This window comes from Artibeus jamaicensis, unplaced genomic scaffold (genome assembly GCF_021234435.1).
Source record: "Artibeus jamaicensis isolate MK-2021 breed Jamaican fruit bat unplaced genomic scaffold, CSHL_Jam_final contig_465, whole genome shotgun sequence".
Taxonomy (NCBI): Eukaryota; Metazoa; Chordata; class Mammalia; order Chiroptera; family Phyllostomidae; genus Artibeus; species Artibeus jamaicensis.
Window position 1 is genome coordinate 20,324,143 of NW_026521843.1, and position 15,515 is coordinate 20,339,657.

The following is a 15,515-nucleotide window of genomic DNA, read 5'->3' on the forward strand; positions in this document are numbered from 1 at the left end:
CACAGGTATATATCCATCCCTCATATCAATGTATTAGAGTTAAAACCTTGCTAGTATCATCCTTGCCAACACTTAGTATTATTGATCATTTTTAGTTTAGAACTACTGGGGGGTGTTGTATTACTGTTTTAATTTCTCCTTCATGAATATTAATATGTTTGAAAAAATGTTTCTATAAGTATTTTCTGTTTGTATATCCCCTTTGCCCAGTACGATATTAACATCACCAACACCGGTTCATCTTTCACCCAATATTGTATTATCTGCCTTATCATTATCGATTCGTAGGAGTTCTTTATGTTTTTGATGCAAATTCTTCATGAGATATTTATTAACAAATACCTCCTCCCATTCTGTAGTGTGCCTCTTCATTCTAATAGTGTCTGCTTATGTACATACATCTTAAACTTCAATATAGCACAATTCGGCTCAGTTGATTCTATTTGTGCTCAACTTAAGAAATTTTCACATACTGCAATACCATGAAGATACATTTATCTATATGATATTTTAGAATTTTTATTATTTTATCTTTCATGTTAAGTTTAAACCACCAATGTGAGGGCATGTATTAGAGTCAGCAAGTATAAGCCATTCTTTCAAAAGTATTTTTGCTGTTTTGGGAAAGAGAGAAATAAGAAAGTAGCAAAAAGGAGTAAAGTTTCTATGATTGTTTATTGGTGTGTTTGGTTCATTGACTGATTATTTCAGAGATGAGAGCTTGTTGTAAGCTTATAGGAAGGATCAAGTAGAAAGAGAGAAATTAATGTTACCAGCAAAAAATGACACATGCAAGATTGAAGTCCTTGGGAAGGTGAAGCCTGAGGAGTTGGAACCCATTATCCAAGCACAGAGGATTTCCATTGACAAGAGCACGGTGGTTTCTTGCCAAAGAATGAAAAGGGAAATACACATATGGACACAGTGGGAAGAGGAGACAGCTCTTATCCAAGTACTTTTATTTTCTCAATAAAGTATGAAGCAACATTATGAGCTGAGAGAAGATGGTAACAGCAGGATTTTAATGGAAAAAAGATACTAAATGATATAGCTGTTTTAGAAAATGGGGATATAAGTTATTGCCTTTACTCACTGTTCATAGCCCCACATAATTTACACTTTCCCATGGGTGTTATTAAGTGTGTGTATGTGTGTGTATGTGTGTGTAGACTAAATAGGATAAATTTTAAAGAATTTAGATTTGTTTTGATAACTGATTTCTTATCCACTGCCTGTAGCATCACATATATCTTTCCAGGATAGATAATACTTTCTATTCTCAAGAGAAGATTTATCAGAGTAAAAATGATGGGTCGAAACATGTATGAACTTGAAGCGAAGGATAATGGTGCTTTTGACCCAGAACCATGCTCAAGTGCAATGAGAACTGGTTATGATTTACCACTATGATGTAAGTCCTTAAACCATGACCTGCTGGCCCAGCGAGCACTACCAAGTGAACCGTAGCAACAAGGTAATTTCCTACCAGTGTGAAAGTCACATATTAAAAAGTTCTGGGCTTTTTCTGTACAACTGTGCTATAGCAACTTCAAACTTCTGCAGCAGATGGAAAACATTAAGAAACATAAATAGTTTTTTAAAAGTAATCTCCCAAGGAAATCTTAAACATAAAAATTACAAATTGCAACTCAAATATCTTTAGAGTTTTTATATTTTGCTTATTCTTGAGATATGTCATAGAGTGTTGCTTCAGAATTTGTTTCAATTTGCTTTTCTTCTTTAGTATTACAAATCATCAGGATTATAAAATTATCCTAAAATCACATAATAGAAGAGAATTTAAAAGCATAGTGAACTTTATACAAGAGAATGAAGGAGATATATTTCTCTTCAATTTGAGATAAAACATAACCTAGAAAATATTTTATTTTTTCTTTATTTGTTTACTTTGTTGTAAGTTTTCTTGATTTCTATCTTAATTCTTTCTGCTCACTTCTTTCTTTTATCTTGAATTATTGCTGGACCATTAAGTATGAATTAGAGGTTAAGTTCTCAGATATATATTGAATCTTAAGAACTGAAAAAAATAATTTCTTTCCTTTCACTCTTTTTTCTCTTATCTCCTCATTTCTTCATCCTAATAATGAATCTGGGCCAAAAAAAAAAAAAACCCTGTAATTATCTCAGATCATGTAGTTAAAGAGTAAAAGTGACAAATGCCCTAACATACAGACATTTTACTGACTTTAGAACACATTAATTTATTTCTAATATAAAATATTTACTGAGGGGCAACTTACAATGGAGATGAAAATAATAATGGGTTTCCTGCAACTATAGCTAGGATCATTTAGTGGCTTGAGGCAGTAGAAAAGTCTGTAGTTTTGTGTTTTTCTAGAATTATGTGTAGCTGTAATCATACAGTATATAGCTTTTGTAGTTTGGATTCTTTCTTTAGCAATATGCATTTAAGGCTCACCAGGCCCTTTCATAGTTTGATAGCTCATTTCTTTTCACCATTGAATAATATTCTAATATATATATCATAGTTTGGTTATTCATTCACCTGTTGAAAGATATCTTGATTGTTTCAATTATAGCAATTATTAATAAAGCTGCTATTAACATCTGTCTATACCGATTTGCTAAAGGCATGAGTTTTCAGTACATTTGGCTAATAGCTGAGAGAGCTGATGTATGGATCATATGATAAGCCTATATTTAGCTATGCAAGAAACTGCCAAACTGTCTTCCAAACTGGCTGTAGCATTTTGCATTCCCACCAGCAATGAATGAGAATTCCAATTGTTCTATATCCTCTTCAGCATGTGGTAGTGTTGTCAGTGTTTTACATTTTAGTCATTCCAATAGTATGCAGTGACATCTGTATTGTTTTTGTTTGCAATTCCTTTGCAAATGACCTATGATGCTGAGCATTTTTCATAGGTTTTACCATTTGTGTATCTTCTTTGAAGAGGTGTCTATCAAATCTTCTGGCATCTTTTGAATAGGGTTATTTGATTTTTATTGTCAAATTTTTAGTTCACAATTTGTATAATTATATCACAAGTGCTTTATGAAGTATGCATTTTTGCAAATATTCTCTCTTTTTGTTGTTGTTCAAGTACCATTGTGTCCATTTCCCTGCCACCGCTTTCCCCTGCCCCAGCCACCCCTGCATCCCACTTTCACTCCTTCTTCCCTTTGCCTTTGTCCATGTGTCCTTTATACATGTTCCTTGATTGCTTTTCCTTTTCTTTCCCCTGTTATCCCCCTCTCCCCTACCCTCTAGTTCTTGTAAGTTTGTTCTTTATTTCAGTGTCTCTGGTTATATTTTACTTGCTTGTTTTGTTTATTAGGTTCCTTCCATTTATAGGTGAGATCATATGGTATTTGTCTTTCACCACTTTGCTTACTTCATTACCATAATGGTCTCCAGTTCCACCCATGCTGTTGCAAAGAGTAGGAACTCCTTCTTTCTTTGTGCTGAGTAATATTCCATTGTGTAAATGTACCACACTTTTTGATCCACTCATTTACTGATGAGCACTTAGATTGCTTCCAGCACTTGGCTATTGTAAATTGTACTGCTATGAACCTTGGGGTACATAGGTTCTTTTGAATTGGTGTTTCAGGATTCTTAGGATATAATCCCAGCAGGGGAATTGCTGGATCAAAAGGCAGTTCCATTTTTGGTTTTTTGAGAAAATTCCATACTGTTTTCCATAGTAGCTGCACCAGTCTGCATTCCCACCAACAGTGTACTAGGGTTCCCTTTTCCCCACACTCTTGCCAGCACCTGTTTGTTGATTTGTTTATAATGGACATTCTGACTGGTGTAAGGTGATATCTCATTGTAGTCTTAATCTGCATCTCTCTGATGGCTAGTGATGGATGCTGAGTATCCTTTCATATGTCTCTGGGCCCTCTGGATGTTCTCCTTAGAGAATTGCCTGTTCAGGTTCTTCACCCATTTTTTAATTGGGTTGTTTGTCTTCATGGAGTAGAAGTTCTTCATGTGAGTTCTTTATATTGTAACTATTTTCTTGGTGGCTTGTCTTTGCATTCTAATAGCAGTGTCTTTTGCAGAGTGAAGTTTGTAATTTTAAGACAGTCCAACTACCAATTATTTTCATGAATTACTATTTATTGTATCTGAAAAATTTTTTCAAACCATAGGTCACCTAGATTTTCTCTTGAGTTAACTTCCAGAAGTTTTTTTATATTGTATTTTACATTAATTCCATATCCATTTTGAGTTAGTTTTTGTGAACAATTTAAGTCTGTGTTTACATTAATTTTCTTGCACATAGATACCCAATTGTTTCATTACCATTTGTTGAAGAGATTGTATTTGTCAGTTGAACTGCCTTTTCTCCTTTGCTAAAGATTAGTTGATTGCATTAGCATGGATATATTTCTGTGCTCTTTACTCTGTTCAGAATGCATATCTATCTTTCACCAATACCACATTGTCCTAATTACTGTGGTTTTATAGTAAGTCTTGAAGTTGGGTAATGTCATTCCCCTGGGTCTGTTCTTCATTGCCTTGACTACTCTGGGTCTTTGCCTTTCAATATAAATTTTGGAATCAGTTTGTCAGTATTAACAAAATAACTGTCTGGGATTCAGTTTAGATTACATTAATCTAAAATCAATTTGGGAAGAATCAAATATTAATAATATTGAGTTCTCCTGTTCATGAACAAGAAACATCTCTTTCCTTTATTTATATCTTTAATTTCTTTCATAAGAATTTTAATGTTCTCCTCATAAAGGTCTTGTAAATACTTGTTGTATTTGTAGCAAGCATTTGTTTGGTGATAATGAAATGGTGTTGCATTTTCAATTTTAAATTTCAATTGTTTATTGATGGTTACATTCATTTCCCAGGGTTTTCATAACAAAATATCATAAACTGGGTGTCTTATGATAACAGAATTTAATTTGCTCACAGCTATAAATAGAATCAAGGTAAAATTAAACCTAAAATGAAGATGTTGGCAGGACCACATTCTCCTGAAGACTATAGACAAAAATCAGTTTCTTGCTTGTTGCTCCTAGCTTCCAGTCTCTGCCAGTAAATCTCGCCATACTTGGCTTATAAAAACGTCATCGCAATTTCAGTCTGTCTTCACATGAAATTGTTCCTATATGTGTGTTCCAATTTTCCTGTTCTCACATGGAAACCAGTTATAAGACATACAGGGTATATCCTAGTTCAGTATGACCTCAGTTTTAATTTGATTATATATGCAAAGACCCAAATATGGTCACCTTCACAGATTCTGTGGTGGGCATAAATTTTGGAGGAATATTCTCTAGGCTAGTACATTGCAGTAGAAGGAACCAAATGACTTTTGTATATTAAACTTGTATCCTGCTACACTGCTATAATTGATTATTATGTAGGACTGTTTTTTTCAATAAATGCCTTGAGATTTTCTATATCTACAAATATATCATCTATAAACAAATATGATTTTATTTTGTCCTTTCTCAGTCTATAGACCTTGTATTCCTTATTTTATTAGATTAGCCAGCACTTCCAGTAGAAAATTGAATGAGCGATGAGAGGGTAAACCATTGTCTTTTTCCAAAACTTATAGGGAATCTACCTCATTTCTCACCACGAAGTCTGATGTTATCTGTAATTTTTCGTCAATGTTCATTATGCAGGTGAGAAAGTGTCCCTCTATTCCTAGTTTGCTGAGAATTTTTATTATAAATGTGTATTGGCTTGGTCAAATGCTTTGTTTGCATTGTTGATGTGATCAGATGATTTGCTTCTAATCCCACTATATCACGGTGGACTTTTTTTTTTACATTGCAAGATTCTATTTGCTAATTTTTTGTTGAAGATTTTTCTCTGTATTCATGAAAAGCATTGGCCTACAGTTTTCTTGACACTGCTTTCTTTGGTTTTGACATATGATACTGATCTCATAGAATTAGTTAGAAAGGAATCTCTATGCTTCTATTTTCTGGAATAAGTTGTAAAAAACTGATACTTTTTTTCCCTTGAATATTTGATACAATTGACCAATTAAACCATCTGGACCTGGTGATTTCTGTTTTGGGAGATTCATAATTACTGTTTCATTTTCTTTAATTAGTAGAGATCTGTTCAGATTATGTATTATCCCATTTAGTTTTGATAGCCTGTGTCTTTTAAGGAATTAGTCCATTTCATCATTTGTCAAATTTATGGATATAGAATTGTTTATAACATTTCATTATGATCTTTCTCATGTCGAAAAGATCAGTACTGATGGCACCTCCTTAATTTTTGGTAGTAGTATTTTGTGTCCTCTGCCTTTTTTTTTTTTTTGGTCAGTCTGTTTAGAGGTTTGTGAGTTTATTGATCTTTACAGAAAATGAGCTTTTGGTTGTATTGATTTTCTCTATTGCTTTTGTGTATTTAATTTTATTGATTCCTGCTCAAATTTGTTATTTTTTCTTCTAGTTAGTATAGAATTAAACTGTTCTGCTTTCCTTAATTTCCTAAAATGCCAATTTAGATCACTGATTTCAGGTCTTTCTTTTCTAATACATGTATTCAGTGTTATAAATTTCCTTCTGGGCAGTGGTTTCACTGCAGCCCACACATTTTTATATGTTGTATTTTTATGTTCATTTAGTTTAAATATTGGATTGGTCAAAAAATTCATTTTTCCCCGTAATATGGCTCTAGTAGTGCTTAGATGTCTTTAACTCCATTCAACAGTTTTATTAGAGTGTATTGTGACAGCTATCATATCAACATGCATTTAAAAAAATACGAATTGGTGAATTTCTGTGTAGCCATTTTTTATTGAAGATGGAAGAAAATATGCAACATTTCCAGAAATGAGGTAAGAACAAAACTGAAACACAAAATAAGACTTGTGCCGTATATAATGAAGGTGCTGTGACTGATTGAATGTGTCAGAACTGGTTTGTGGGATCTCATGCTGGAATTTCTTGCTGGATGATGCTCCATAACTTTTCAAAGTTAATGAGGAACTATACTTCCAAACTAATGTTACAAGGGCAGGATTGCCTTGAAACCAAAGCCAGACAAAGTTACTACAAGAAAAGAATATTATAGGCTAGTATCCCTGATGAAAATTCATACAAAAATCCTCACCAAAATATTAGCTAACTGAATTCAACAGAAAATTAAAAGGAACATATACTATGATCCAGTGAAAGTTATCACCAGATGCCAGGATGTTTCAATATATATACATCAATTAATGTGAAACACTATGTTAACAAAATGAAGAATAAGAATCATATGATCCTTCCAATAGATGTAAAAATAAAAAGAAGAGACAAAATTTAAAATGCATTCATGATAAAAACAAACTGGATATAGAGGCCATATATTACAAACACATCTAACATCATCCTCAACAGTGAAAAGCTATAAACATATCTTTTAACATAGGGAACCAGACAAAAGTGTCCACTCTCACCACTTCTATTCAACATAGCACTGGAAGCCCTACCCAGAGAAAACAGGAAAGAAAATAAAACACAAGCTATCTAAATTGGAAAGGAAGAAGTAAAATTGTCTCTGCAGATGATAGGATCTTATATATAAAAAACCCTAAAGTTTCCACCGAAAAACTCTTAGACCTAATAAATAAATTCAGTAAAGTTGGAGAAAATATATACATACAATAGTTCATTGTATTTCTATATACTAATACAAAATTATCAGAAAAGGAATTTCAGAAAACAATCTCAATTACAACAGCGTGAACAGAATAAAATACCTAAGAGTAAATTTAACCAGGGAAGTGAAATATCTATGTTCACTTGAATTTCTTATCTTTCCAAAACCAGATCAAACATTAATGCCCCAAGCTCATTTGTTCCATGGTATCTGGGTACCTCACACATGATTTTTTTTCCATGAATAAAACTTTCTTTAAAAAGGTTGACATATATTTATTTTTATTAATGCCAATATCTAATGTCTATTGAAATCTAACAATGCTATGAATTGCATAGTTTATTGCACTGGCTAGTCAGTATATCTTGAAAGAATGTAACAGTTCATAATGTAATTAGAGAAGAGCCACCAGAAGATACATTACAGGGTTTGCTATAGGATGTATCAGTCATCAATTTATGGCCTCATAGCTCCAAATGTCCCTTTTTTTGGTAAATGTTCTGTGATAGACTAGATTAAATAAAGTAGAAACATAAAAATTTTTAATTAAAACAGAGGAGCATAAAAAGAGTATAAAATAAACAATAAACCAGCACAATGAACAGAAAAGAATTAGCAAGATTTTAATCCAAATATACTAAAAATCACTTTATTTGTAAATAGTTTAAATAGTTAAAAGGGAGAGATTGACAAACTACATAAAAAAACAAAGTGTAACTAAATGCTATCTACACGGAATTGATGATAAGTATAAATAGAGAAGATAGATTAAAAGTAAAGAGATACAATAAAATAGAACGTGCTAAGAATAACTGAATGAAAGTTGGAGTAGCTATAATAATTTCACACAAAGCCAACTTCTGGCCAGGGAAGATTACCAGCGATAAGATGGGACATTATACTATGATAAAGAAGCCAATTCTCCACGAAGTATATGACACTAAATATGGATGTACCAATCAACTGTTTTAACCATATTATCTTGGGGGAAGGCATTGTGAGGTCAAACCCAGATCAAGAGACTAAATGGGAAAAGTTTTATAGTTTGTTATCCTTTCACTTCTCTGGGAAGAACACAGTGCACCATCCAGGGTAACCCAGCTTTCAACAGAAGGAATGAGCAGAGTAGGGAAAGCAGCTTTAGGAATGACTAATTTGAACAACGCCATCAGGCTCTCGGGCAGCACAGCTGTCCCTGGTTGTTTGACCTGCCTTGTGGTCATTAGGGTGGGTGCACAGTAGCCCGGAGTGTAAAAACCTAATGTCTGATAAAAAAAGAGTGGCTTGGAAGTGACAGTCACTGGCAACATCCTCAAAACTGGCTCAAGACAACATTTAAAGGAAAGAAAAAACCTATATTACACCAACAGAGTGTCTAAATACATGAGACAAAAACTGGTAGCAATAAGAGAAATAGAGAAATCTACAACTACAGTTTGGAACTGCCAACTAGCCTTGTCTCAATAATTGATAGATCAAGCAGGCAGAAAAATCAGTAGGAATATAGATGATCTGAACAGCCCTATCCATCAAGTTGACCTAATTGACATTTATAGAACGCTCCAAACAACAACAGTGTCGTGTGTCCTCTCTCGTGCTCACACACAACATGCACCACTGTGGACCTGGTTCTGGGCCGTAAAACACATCTTCATTCATTTAAACAATAGAAACCATAGAGGGTACATTTAAGACCATAACAGGATTGAGTTTGAAATCCATAACATAGATAGCTAAAAAACCCCAAGTATTTGGAAACTAAACAACAGGTACGTAAATAATCCATGGGTAAAAATACAGTATGTCCATGTCCAAAGGAAAAATTAAATTTATTTAGAACTAAATTAAATGGGAAATATAGCATCAAAATTTTTGGAATTCTGCTTAATCAGTGCTTAGAGAAGTAAATTTATAGCAATATATATATATATATATATATATATATATATATATAGCAATATATATGTATATATATATAGTACATATATATATATATATATATATATATATATATATATATATATATATATAGTAAGCCCTCATTTATTGTCATGAATAGGTTCTTGGAAACTGAGATTTTAAGCAAAATAATGTGTACCAAAACTGATTTTACCATAGTCTAATAAATATAAATAAGAGTTAAGTTTCTATAGCAGATAACTGGTTACAAAAATATCACCAAATTTCTAAATAAACACTTCTAATATTAAACATTGAAACAAATGTGAGCTATATATACACTTAAGGAAATCACTAAAAACAAGTAATTTAATGATTTTCCAACCTCTATTCCATTTCGGGGTAGTCTGAGCCCATCTCTACAGCTCAGGGTACCACGTATAAACCAGCCCTGGACAGGACACCCTCCCATTACAGGGTCACTCACAGGCACGCCCACGCTCATTCAGGCAGGGACAGTTTAAACACGCCAGTTCACCTAAGGTGCACATCTCTGGGATATGGAGGAAACTACTACACCCGCAGGAAACCCACACAGATGTGGGAACTCGTGTCAACCCCCCACAAACACTAGCTCCCACCTAGAACCAGTTTATTTCTAATCTACATTGCAATGAAACAATGTTGAACAAAATATCATGATTCAAGTACCTGCTCCATCAAAAAAGAAGATATAAAATTAATAAACTAAATTTTCATATTACGATACAAGAGGAATGAAACTTAAAGCAAATAGAAGGAAGGTAATAAATATTAATGCAAAAATCAATGAACGTGAAACAGAAAAAAAAGAGAAAATTAGCAAAACAAAATTCTTTTTCTTTGAAAATAAAAATAGAAATCAAGATATTTCAAGGCAGAATAGCAAAAAAAAAAAAAGGTAGTTGACACACATTATCAATATCAGAAATAAAACAGCTGTTTTTACCACTCATCCTATGGAAATGAATAAGATAATAAGGGAATACCATGAACTATGAGTACTATGATTATGATATTCCCGTACCAGAGCTACCCTTCAAAGAAAAGGCAGTATCAGAGAACCATAATATTGTTCAAAGACACAACATATCGCTTCAGTTTCTCATGTACAATGTCTTAGAGTTTGGCATTCAAATAAAAACATCCCCTATTTCAAAAAGAGGGAGAGAGAGAATTGAGGAAAGAAGTCGGCAGAGGGATGCCTAGTGTACAGTCACTAGACAGCACTCCTCACAGCCTCTGAGTGAGGAAATTAAAATGATTCCAACTCCACAAAGCTTCTTTTTCTTTAAGATTGTATTTATTTATTTATTTTTAAAGAGAGGGCAAGGGAGGAAAAGAGAGGGAAAGAAACTTGAGTGTGTGGGTGCCTCTCACATGCCCCCTACTGGCGACCTGGCCCACAGCCCAGGCATGTGCCCTGACTGGGAATCGAACTGGTGACTGTTTGGTTTGCAGGCCAGTACTCAGTTCACTGAGCCACCCCAGCCAGGGCCTTTTTGTTTTCTTTATCATGTTGCTTTCAAAGGATCTCCCCGTGGAGGAGGGGACTGACAAATAAATAAATATAACTTATAGCTATGATTATTCAATATAATGGTATAAGTGTCAGTGGTTTAGATAGCAGGGAAGACTTCTTGGTGAATGGAGAGTTTGCTTTATTTTATTCTGCCATTTCCCTGAAAGCTGATTTTGCGGCAGATTCAGGTATCATAGGCTGTTATAGGTTGACTTTTGTTCTCCCAAAATATTTGTTCGAGTCCCAGCCTTAGGTACCTGTGAATATGACTGACTGTATTTGGAAACAGCCCTCTTGCATATGTCATCAAGTTAAGGTGAGGCTGTTAGGCTGGGTCTAATGCAATATGACTGGTGTCCCTACCAGAGGAAAATGCCATGTGACAACAGAGGCAAAGATTGCGTGATGTAGCTGCAAGTCAACAAATCCCAAGAATTGGTTACCACCATCAGAAACTAGGAAGAGGCAAGGACAGATTCTATGTGGAATCTCAGAGAAAGTGTCGCCCTGCTGACACCCTGATTTCAGAGTTCTAGCTTCCAGATATGTTTGAGAATGAATGTCTGCTGTTTTGAGCCACCTAGCTTACAGTAATTTGTTACTGAAGCCCTAGGAAATTAATGCATGGACCAATTAGTGCTCTAAGGCTCTGAGACAATTTTATAATGTTGAAAAGGAACAAAATATCAATAATGACCAGAATTCTGAATGGAAGGAACCAACCAGATAGGTCAATACAGTAGTCTAGCTACCAAAAATTCTGATAGAAGTCAAACTTAAATTCACGAAGGTCATTCGTTCTCAAGAAGATGATGTGATTGCCTTAAAGAAGAGGACATAACCAAGTCCTGGAAGAAGATCATCTATCCAGCGGACAGGAATATCTGTGAGATAGGATTGTTGGGGGAGGGGTCTGTCTAAGGTAATAGTCTAGCAACTTAGAATTCCCAGAAGGAAATAAACTGGTAGAAGAGATCCAAGAAGGCGAGATTTTTTTCAGTATTAAGGTGAAAAGCAAATATTGCCAGTTTTCCGTAAGTGGGATAAATGACTCATTTCTCTTTTCAAAGAGGAAAAAAGCTGTACCCCCCTCCCTACATATCTGTCATATGTGGAAAAACTGGAATTGATAAGTGTGTCCTAGCAACCTGTGTGATGCATAGCAACAGGCATTACAGCTGTTTGCTTTTATTTTTTTCAAGCACAGACTAAGGGCAGTGCCCTAGTGTCTAGCGAAGTGCCTGACACACAGCATCTGCTTGATGAATGTTCGCTGACTTAATGGGGATGTCTGCCAACTCCAGTACTCAGCTACTCTCTGCACAGAACAGAAATTTAGAAGAACAGCCTATTGATTTATTTACCCTTACTTTGCCATCTTAAATTAAGCCCAGTGTATCCACAGAGAAACTGCACTGACCAAAGAAATCTGGCATGTGATTCAGACTCATTGCTGCTGCAGACATTCAACAGTTTTGGCACTGGTTTTTTTGTTGTTGTTTTTTGGGGGGGGTTGTAAGCAAAACTAAAAGAATTTTTTGGGGGGCCATCTACATCAATCTTTATTTGGACAACTAAATGAATCATAAAACCCCACTGTTAAAATGGTCGATGTGATTCAGTAACACACAGAGTCGGTGATTACCTGGTCTTACAGTGCCTCTGGTTTTCCAACCTTGAGACTATCACTTCCATGTTTTTGTTTTTCTGTGGTGGGGCCAGTTGACTTACATCTTGTATTTATTTGCTTTTATTGAATCTATTGGGGTGACATTAGTTCATGAAACCTTGTAGGTTTCAAGTGTACAAGTGGATAAAACATCCACTGCACACCGCACTGTGCCCCCTTCACCCCAAGAAAAGTCTCTGTCCACCCCCACTCCCCGCCCTTTTGCCCATTTCCACCTGCCCACCCCCACCCTGCTTTCCCTGTCTGTCACCACATTGTTGTCTGTGTCTCTGTGTTTTATATATACTCTATAATACATATTATATATGCCATATACAATATATATTTTCCTTAATGCCTTTACTTTCTTTCATATAGGCTCCCAACCCCCCTCCTTGACTGCAAGTATTCGGGGCATGGAACCAGTTCCCATTTCACTACGTAAAGCAGTTCTGAGCGTGCAACACCACAACCATCGGCACCTTATGAAACAATTTGATAGATGGCAATGAGGAAATGCATTGTACTGTGCTTTCAAAGCAAAATGTCAGCAATAACCTGGCTTATATACATGGGGATCTTACATACCTGTTTGCCCTAGAGGCTTCTGGTTTATACCAGATGCCTTGCTATAACAAACAATAGCATTTGTTTTTGCTCCCCAAATTATCCCTGTTTCATTGCAAATTATACATGCACACAGAGTAACACCTTCTTTGAGGTTTCATAAGTGACAAGATTCTAGCTGCCTGGAGGAATTAGATGCAAATATACAGCCTTCTGAATGTGACAAGACGGATGAGATGTAACATATACAATGCAGCTAAGAGAACAGTGAGTCAAGGACAACGGATGGGTCGATGGGAGAACAAACAAATATAACATAATCAGGCAGAAAGCAGACAGAAGAGGTTATAAGGTGGGAAGACTAAAAAGGATCATGGGACCAGAAGGCCTAACAGAGTTCAAAAACAAAAAGTCAGCAAAATTGGGAAGGAAGAATGCTGTAAGTGACTGCATATCTGCTGTGTGCCAGAACGTGGGCTTAGTGACTGGCATGCAGAAAAGCATTAAATCTTTATATCAAGCCAGAAAAATAAATATCTGTGTCCATGTTTTATAAATAGAAATGGAAACTCACAGACTTTAAATAATCTGCTTAATGTGTCATATGATGGTACTAGTTTATGAAAGCAACTGCAACTGTTTTTCAAAACCCTGTACTCTTTAAATATGACACTTTATGACCTTCCTCCAGGCTCAACAGTTGATGACTTCTAATTCTAAGGCCTTAGACTGTGCGTTGCACTAAGCTTAGCAAAATCTTACAGGATTTTGTGAGAAAAAGGAGAGAAAAAACCTGGGAAACAGCAGATAAATAATTTTCCCAAGGCTTCAGTGTGACAAAGTTAGGACCAAATACAAGCAGCTTTAGTCTAGCGATAACACTCTTACCTAGTGATAGCTCAGAAATAAAAGATAAAGAAACTGAAGAGTTTTTAAAAATATTTTTTAATCATGGTTTCAGACTTACACTGAAATTTATACATATCAGTGTAGTCTTTATTCATCAAAGTTCTACTGGGAAAATTCTATTTACTTGTCAGCTTTAGATTTCCTTTTATTACTTGAAAGAATGTTTAAAAGTATGTTTGTGATTAATACTTTTCAATGTGCAGGACAAAAAAATAAATCTTTTCATGGTCATTTGTGCCTTGAGCACTCTCAAGGGTCTTTACATCTCAGTGAAAACCATCTTTGAGGTACCCCCAAACTTCCCCAGGACTCATTCGGGGTCTGTCTTACTTAGTTTCTAGCTTATTTATTAAACTTCTCTTACTCTGATAATTCATAACTACCCCTCAAAGGTTCAGAAATCATGTGCCAACTGTCTATCTAATTCACACGCCCTGGAAGACCCAGAATTTTGTCATGGGAGGAAAGAATGTGGAAGAAATTCATAGCTCTACAATACTTTTGAGAATGAAAGTGGTTCCCACTGGGGATAATGACACCTCCAGTTACCAAGCAAGTACATTTATTGAATTTATATCATCTGCAGAGCATGCACAGTGATCATAGAATTTGCCAGGAGGAAACTGTCCTGCCTGTAAGGATTCAGACCACATATGACCTAAAATTCTCAGCCATTAGGACATACCGCTAACCTCTAGTCTATTCCTTTATGGTAGAACTATTCCTTATGCTCTCCCTTCCCCATAGCTTCAGTTCCGTATTCAACAAATCTTATCAAGTCTATTGTCAAGTCTAACTCACTCAAGTTAACACCATCATCCAGGCTTGCCGGAGCATTGCCAAGAGTGTCTTTATTGGTCCCCTGCTTCTAGTTTATCTTCTCTTAGCCCAGCACACTTTTTCTATGGAGGGTCCAATAGTAAATATGTCTGATTTTCCAGGCTCCCTCGAGTTACTCAAATTTGCTGTAGTAGCATAGAAGCAGTCTTAGTCAATATGTAAATAAATAGATGAGGCTGTGTTGTAATAAAAGGAAGTAGGTGGAGACTAATAGTTGGATGACCTACAGATTATGCCTCTTCTTTTTTTTTTTTAAAAAGCAAGCCAATGGACAATCTCTCATGCCTTAGGACAAAGGCTAATATTTGGTATATATGTTCTGTACAGACCTTTGAGGCTCATTCCTAACACATCTTCCCTGTCTCACCTCCTGATCTCTCCACCCAGTTATACCATTACCAGGCTTACAGTCTAAATAAGGATGCTCAGTGTTTTTTAAAAAACCT